This window comes from Myotis davidii, unplaced genomic scaffold (assembly GCF_000327345.1).
Source record: "Myotis davidii unplaced genomic scaffold, ASM32734v1 scaffold462, whole genome shotgun sequence".
Classification (NCBI taxonomy): domain Eukaryota; kingdom Metazoa; phylum Chordata; class Mammalia; order Chiroptera; family Vespertilionidae; genus Myotis; species Myotis davidii.
Window position 1 is genome coordinate 707251 of NW_006293237.1, and position 8133 is coordinate 715383.

Below are 8133 nucleotides of genomic sequence, written 5' to 3' on the forward strand. Positions count from 1 at the left end.
ACAAATGCTCATCCATTGGAGTGGACTGGTTGGGGTGGCTCTTGCCTGGCTGTGGTGAGGGTTTCAGTTTGGGTGTCGGTCTTGTCAACTGACTCACATGCAGGACGAGTGGCGGTGGCTTGCCCTAGGCTGACCCAGGCAGATAGTCTGGAATCCCTGAGTGACAGAAGCAGCTGCTACCTCCCCTTGCCCTGTGTTGGGGCTCGACTGGCTTAGGTGGCCCCTGGGGTCTCAGCCAGATCGGAATTCCAATTTGGTGGAACAGAAAGATGATGCGAAAAAGGGAGAACGCTGGAGAGGGCTCCACGCCTTCTCTTACCAGAAAGTCTATGGGTGCATTGCCAACCTTTCTTGAGTGGGTCCCCCTGCCTGGCTTCTCTAGGGATCTCTTCGCTTCCCTCCCAGCTCTCCTTGCCATAGCTGGCACCCGCCATGCCCACACCATTCAGCCATCAGCGTCCCTGCTAAGCTCAGCAGCATTTGTGTCTCCATCTTTTTTGATCCCTCAGGGATGCTCGACACAGCCAACTGCTCCTCTTTCTGGAAACTTCTGGCTTCCCGGATATTGCCCATGCTGGGACCCCTCCTACCTCGCTGGCTACTCTGGCCCCATCTCCTCCACTGCTCCTTCTTCTGGCCTGGCCCTGGCCCTTCTCTCTGTCCACACCCCCAGGTCCACCTCCTAGCTCTGGACATGGCTCTGGGACTCGTCTGACTATAGTCAGAGCCTGTGGCCCAGGCCCTTCCTCAGAGCTCCAAATGCCCTGCTCCCAGAGCTTTCCAACCCCCCATCTGGAAGCATCCAAGACTGAACATGGCTCCACTTTTGAGTGGCACCCACTAAGCCTGTCCCGTCCAGATGCTCAGATCCACGCTGGCAGCTCCTGTGTCTCTTTACAGCGTCTGGCCTGCAGTTCAGTGCATCTGACTGGCTCATCTTTTCCTTAGCAGACCCTTCCATCCACTCCGACTTTTCTATGCCTCCTTCCCTGGCCACCCCGCTAGCATCTGCAGACCTCAGGTCAACAAAACTCCCCATAGGGAAGAGCTTCCCACAATGCCCTGCTCCTCCGCGCAGGCAGCCCTCTGACCCTGCACCACTCCTGAGAGATCCTGCTCCCAGAATTAGCCACTGGGTCTCTGACCCCTCCCTTCACTGGTGCTCCACCTTCGCTTACACGAGGGCTCAAGTCTCATCGGGCTTCCAAGCCACAGAGTTACTGCCTCTCTTTGCTCGCTTCCTGGCCCCCAGCCTGGGCCCAAGCTGGCTGGCCTTGTGCTGGGATGGGGAAGCCAGCCCCTCCCTATGTGAGAGGGTGAGCACCATGTGAGTCCCAAAGTCATTCCAGCCCCAAGGTTCTAGGATTTGGTTTTGTTGGTTTAGATAAGGTGTTGGCGAACTGTGGCCTAAGGGCTAACTCTGGCCCTCCGCCTGGTTTTATAAATAAAGTTTTATTGGTACACAGCCACGCTCTTCAGGTATGCATTGTCTATGGCTGCCTTCAAGATCCAAGGGCATTGTGTAGGTGGGACAGAGACTTGGCCTGCCAAGCCCTTTGTAAGGAGAAGTTTGCTGCCCCCTCATTTAGACCATGAATCACAACGTTGACAATGAGTCCCTTTCAACCCTCAGCATCTGCCCCGGCGCTCCTAGATCACTTTAAACCGGGCAAACCTCACAGACTTTCACGTACAAAACACTGAGCCAAAGAGATGCATAAAATGGGCATTTTCTACCTCCATATACAAAATCAGGTTAGGATTTTCTCTGAATCTGGTGAAGCCACATCTTCCGGATTGCAGACGGCTGACTATTTGCACCTCGTTCCTTAATTCCCCCCAGATTGGCTTCGGAGATCCGGGTCACACAGAAATCGAGAATCGCTTGCCAGGTTTAATAAAAAGAAACCGAATGTCCTTTTTTATAGCCATTGTAGATAGACTTCACTATTTGGGCCTTTTCTGCTGCAGAATTCAGGGGGAAGCCACCACGACATCTGCGGCTGCGTGCGTGTGTGGGATACCCATTTCAGCGGTGGGCCACACCCCTGAAGTCACAGAAATGAGAACAAGTTGCTGTCTGTCAATGTTGCCCTTGACCCTGAGGGGCCCTTTCGAGGTGGTTTTGCCAGCCAGGATCCCGTGACTCTGGCTACACCCTTTCCTCTTGCCGAGCCCATCCCTTCACTAGGAGCTGGGTCACGTGATCAGGCCAGGGCCCTGCTCAGACCCTCCTCTGGTCTCCGTGTGCCTGGTTAAACTCCCAAGTCTTTGCCCAAGAAGGGTAGTCAACCCTCCCCTCCCAGCTTCTGCTGCTCTAAACCGGAAGTTTCCTCCAGGGTAGAACTGAAGACCCACTTTGATGCCTGTCTTGTCCCTGGCTTTGGGGGAGGGGTGGGTCCTGCCTGTTGCCAAAACCTGGCACCCAGCAGTTGCTCAGTCACCAACAGGGGGCTCCAGGGCCCTCTGCTCAAACATTCCACTGCTGGGGGCTTTCAGCTGATCTGCAGGTTCCACTCCCCTGCATGCAAATCTCGGGCTATTAACAAAGGGGTTGGCATTTGTCTTATGATGGGGAAGGGGTGGGGGGTTCAGGCCACTCAGCGCTGAAAGGCATAGTCAGTTCCCGAGTCACTGGCTCAGTGAGAAGTGGCAAACATTTCTAAGAGATGCTCGCCCGGGAGGCCCGAGCTTGCACACGGGTGCCAGGGATGTCCTCACAGCGAGTGGGACCAGTACCCTTCCACAGCACAGGGCCCTCACTGCCTCCTCAGGCTCCTCTCCTGGCCTGGGATGGTCCCAGGGTGGGGTCCTCAGGCCACCCCTCCATCTCTACCACTCTTACAGGGACCTCACACCCTCAAGGCTGTCTGTCAATGCCGCCTACAGCCCACAGGCCGCCTTGATGCCAAGCACACCCTGTACTGCTACCACCTGTGTCCACAGCCGGGGTCCGCCCCTCCCCAGTGCGCTAGACGTATGTGCCTGCTGCCCCTCACCTCTCCTTGGATGGCCAATGGCCATTGAAGAAGGCTGCGGAGCGCCCTCAGCCTGGCCCTGCCCACCCTGGCCCTTGCCTAGCCTTCCCGTCCCAGTGCAGGGCTCCAGCCGGGCCTCAGCTGGACACCCGAGCCCAGCGCCCCATCAGTGTGTCCCATAGGCCTTGGGTCCCAACCTCTTTGCGGTAGAACCTCCCACTGCCGCTGCTGCTGCCAGGCCTACCAGGCCCTGGAGGCCCCTTGGGCTGCACCAGCCCTGAGGGCAGAGATTCCACTTGCCTGGACCCTGTGGGTGGCAGGCATCCCTGGGATCCCTCCTCTCTGACTACTGAGTCAGGCCCTGCCCTCCCCCACCTGGCCTGTAGGGACTTCAAGCACTCCAACAGGAGAATTTTAAAGAAAAAGGAGCCCGGATGGTGTGGCTCAGTGGTTGAGCATCGATCTATGAACCAGGAGGTCACGGTTCGATTCCCGGTCAGGGCACATGCCTGGGTTGTGGGCTTGATCCCCAGTGGGGGGCATGCAAGAGGCAGCTGATTGATGATTCTCTCTCATCATGGATGTTTCTCTCTCCCTCTCCCTCTCCCTTGCTCTCTGAAACCAATAAAAATATATTTAAAAAAATAAACTAAGAGGATTCGTGGAAACACTCTCCATTAAGGATGAGTGACTCCGAGGGTATGGCTGAGGCCTCTGGGAAGGCCGGGGAGGATCCGGCCGGGCTGGGGTTGGGGGGCTCCCTGTGTCACCCCGACTGAAACACAATGTCCCCCCACGCCCCTGCTTCCTCCTTTACTGCCTGGCCCCGCACCCACCCCAGGATGTTGCCCAGCCACCACCCTGTCCCTTGTCTAGGTTATTCATCTGTCCCATCTTGAAAGAGACCCTCTCTTGGTGCCAAAGTCGCCTCTGGCTGCTGGCGACGGCTTGGAGACAGTTGTTGGAACTCACGGCCTCCATTTCATTTCACCCTGTTTTCTCCTGCCTCCACTCCCTGGGGCCCCCCGCCCCACTCTGGGCACCCAGGGTGCCCCTTACCACACCCCTGCTTCCCAGCCTGCCTTGGGTTTCCAGGTCCTCCTCCTCCTCCTTCCCATCCTCTCACGTCCAAGGGCACAGCGCTCATCTTTGGGCCTTTTGTCTACACCAAGCACGTCAAACTTCCGGTGGGCCTCATGCCTCGTTTAGGCAAGCAGCCTGCTGGCCTTGAGTTTGACATGCTTGGTCTACCCCCATGCGTTTCCTGCTGCTCGGATCTGCCCTACTCAGGACCAGCTCCTTCCCAGGCCCGTCCCCCCACTCCTCCCCCGCTCCCCGCCCGTGACCTCCACAGTCTAGTCCTCCACAGCACGGCAACCTGAGCAATCTTTTCAAACAGAAGCCAGAGCCTGCTACACCCACCACTGGTCCAAGCCCTTCAGTAGCTGTGCCTTCTGAGAAGGAAAACCTGAAGTCCTGACAGGGCCTGTCTCAACCCTTCTCCTCTTCCTCCTTTGCTGTCTCCAGCCCAGGCCTCCTGGCTGTTCCCCAAGTGCGCCAGGCACACTCCTGCCCCAGGGCCTTTGCACACCCTCTGCCGGGAAGGCTCTTCCCCAGTGAGCCCCACCTCCTCTTCACCTCTGTCCCTCTTTAGAGTCGCAACCCGCCTGCCTCCCTCAGCACCCCTGCACCTCTTCTGCTCCATTTTCTTCCCAACAGGGCTCACCCTTAAACAGCCCACACATCCCATTATCCTCTCCTCTGTCTTCTCTCTTGGGAATACAAGGCCCCCGAGGGCAGGGGTCTGTCTGTCTGGCTCACTGATGTCCCCAGCACCTAACATGGCACCTGCAACCAGCAGGGGTTCAGGGGCAAGCGCTGAAAGCAGGGGGCCCACCGGGCCTGGCAGTGTCTTCCACAATGGCTTTGCCAGCCAAGGGGCTCTGTACCCATGTCACTAGCTCACTAGCTGGCTGGAGTCCCCCCTCCTCCAAGCCATTGCACCTGCCCAGTCCCCTGCCCAGGGCATTCTTCTGCCAGACCCTCCCCAGCTGGCCTGTTCTCCTGATTTGGCACTTGGTTCCCAGGTCCAGCCTCTGTCCCGGACACAGCCTCTGTCTAAAACAGCGCTCCTGACACTCCAGCTCTGCTTTCTTCTCTTCGGAGGCTGTGAGCATCTGACTCCGTGTAAGCTGGCTTCTCTGCTTGTGTTTGCTGCCCACCCTCTGCCCCACATGTCAGCCCTGGCCTGCCTCCACCCGAACCGGGAGCTCCATTGGTGGGGACAGTGGGGGACGCTCCAGACTCACAGGACCATCCCAGGCACACCGAGCTGAAGGCCACGGCTGCTTGTGTGAGACTCTGCAAAGGGGACCCTACTCCTGCGGAGGGGGGCGAAGGTCACGGCTGAGAGTGGAGATGCCTGCTTTTGGTTGGACCTTCAATCCCCTGAGTTGGCGATGCAGATGTGGGGGGAGGGGGTGGAGAAGGGCTGGGAAAGCAGGGAGGCAAGCCGAGGGCTGAGGGAACACCCACCCCATTAAAAAAATGCAAAAAGGGAACCGAAAGGAAAGAAGAGAAAAATAATAGCAAAGGCTCCTGAACAACGATGACAACAGTCACAACAAAAACTATGCCTTCTGGCCTTGCCCTGCTGTGCTGTGGGAGCGGCAGGCCCTGGGGGTCCCCATGCTCTCTGTCCTCTCCTCACTGAATTCTTCTGACTCCTGCCACACCCTTCCGCAGCTCTCTCAAAGCCCCCAACACTTGACCAACACGCCTGTCTCTGTACCAACCAATCCAGAACCTTCTGCAGGGAGGAGGAACCTGTGGCCTCCCTTGGCATCTGAGCTTTGGATTTAGAGCAAATTCTGGATGCAGCGGCCAGGGGGCGCTGTGGGAACTGTTTCCCAGGTCCAGACCCTCCCTGCAGGTGTGAGCATGAACCAGGACTTGAACGCAACACAAAGAGGTGTGGGGCGACGTGGCCACGATGGAAGGGGCAGCAGGGGGAGGTTCCCTATCCTCGCCATGGGATTAGGAAACGTGAAAATCCAAACTTCAAACAGCTGGCCCTTTCCTGAGGGATTGAACCCAAACCAATCACAGACACAGCTTTGTGGATGTCGGCAAGCCAAAGTTGTGTGGAGATTGTCCCCTAGCCTGTGTGTAGGCGTGTGTGCCAACGGGAAGCAGGATGTTGCGTTGAGCTGATCCACGCATGGCGAGTCCCGGGCTTTTCAGGGGATCAGCCTCGCCTCTCATCCGGGCCATGTCCAGCTGCAAGGCCTCGCATCAGCTTCCTGAGCTCCCTGGGCCCTGGCTCCCAGCCCTGGGAATCAACCTAGAAGTGCCTACTGGGGAGGGCTCAGAGCAGGGCTTCCGGGGTCTGGCCTAGGCTGTGAGCTGCCGCGTGCTGTAGGAATTGCCTGGAAGGCCCTTGCCTGTGGTTGCAGGAAAGCTCGGGACTGGCAGGGCTGGTACTGTTTCTAGCGTGGAGACCATGCCCAGTGTGCCATAGCCAAGACAAAATGCCAATACACTATTCCTAGAAACCCGAGTGGGGAGACCTGGCTGTACATCAATGAACTTCCTGAGAAAGGAGCAAACAAGGCTGCTTTTCCTTTGCAAGGCTTCTTTGTCCACGGGACTGCCTCAGTGACAGGCTGCTGCCCTTGAGTATGTGTGATGAGCGTGTTCCCTCGGGGCTCCAGTAGGGTGTGTCCAAGGCAATCTCGGGGGCTCACCTGGCCTGGCTTTGCCAAGTTGGACAGAAGGTTGCAAAAGCCAATGAAAATAAAGCAACTGCTGCCTTGCTGGCGTGGCTCAGTGGTTGAGCATCAGCCTATGAACCTAGAGGTCACAGTTCGATTCCAGGTCAGGGTGCATGCTCAGGCTGTGGGCTTGATTCCCAGTGGGAGGCGTGCAGGAGGCAGCCAATCAATGATTCTCTCTCATCATTGATGTTTTTCTCTCTCTCTCCTCTCCCTTCCTCTCTGAAATCAATAAAAATATATTTAAAAAATTTAAGCAACTGCTGTGATCTGTTTGGGGCACGGTAATCAGAACTAAAGAGCCCTGAGGGAGCCCTTCTGGCCACATCTTAGCAAACTCACCGCTGGCGCCTGTCCCTTTGGCAAGGCCGGGTCAGGAGCCCTGTCATGAACCACTGTCACAGTAAACGTTCGAGTATAGAGGCCCGGGTGTGGCTTCAGGAAGGGCTGGGCCAGGCTCAGCTCCCTGTTGGCATGGGAGGGCCATTGGGGCAAGTTGGTGGGGCTTTGAATGTGTGACCGGGGAGGGTCTGCCGGGGTGTGTCTGTGTGCCCCAACTCACACCTGGAGGCAGCCATCCGGCGCCTGGACTTGCCGCTCATCGCTGGCCACACCTTAGGGGAATGTGATTGGGGCAGGAAAGGGGTGACTGAGGTACCAAGAGGGGATAGGATTTCGTACTCCTTTGGTTTAAAAAAAAGACTGAAAATGGTTATTACTAAAGAATGCTCTCTCCTGACCTACTGGTATGGGCCGGCCTCAAGGCCACAGCTGAGGTCCCGTGAGATGAGGCGGTGGCTATGTAGGGGAAGGTGCTACACGCTGGGCTGAGAATAAAGCAGCCATGATGGGAAGTGGTCCCCAAGCCAGGGAGGGTGGAGAAATGGCTGAGTGAGTAGCGGGGAGGCAGCCAAGGCTCCCCCCTCCTCCCACTGAGAGGTCATAGTGTGCGACTGAGGGAGCAGGGAGGGTGTTGGGACTCCCGAGTGGGCAAGATTCGCGTGTGCACGCAGGCGTGGGGTGCCCAGGGGATATGAAGGGTGGGCAGGTGTGGATGTGGATACACTGAGTCCCAAGATTCACAGCCTCTCTGGCCTCCCCTGGTCACCCCTCCAGGGAGTGCCCCTTTCCCTCCCGTTCCAAGGACAAGCTCCAGATACTCCCTGCATTGGCGCTATGTGCTGGGGCCTGAGACAACAGATTGCTCTGGCCCTCAGGCTCCTTGTCCATGCCCTGCACTGGGCCTTCCGCTCTCAGAGAGCCTGAGGCTCCCACCGGAAGTGGTGTCGGCCCAGGGGCCCGGATGTGTGGAGACACTTGCCCCAGAACGTGGGACAAGTGTGGACTGGCTGGGGGGTGGGAAAGGAAGACAGGAACCTTTG

General features: G+C 57.6%; 1 protein-coding gene across 1 annotated transcript in view; it reads right to left on the reverse strand.

Annotated features, from left to right (window-relative positions):
• The window catches only part of ATP2B3 (ATPase, Ca++ transporting, plasma membrane 3), a 51790-nt gene that overhangs the window by 523 nt on the left and 43134 nt on the right, over nucleotides 1-8133 (reverse strand). The window lies entirely within an intron of this gene.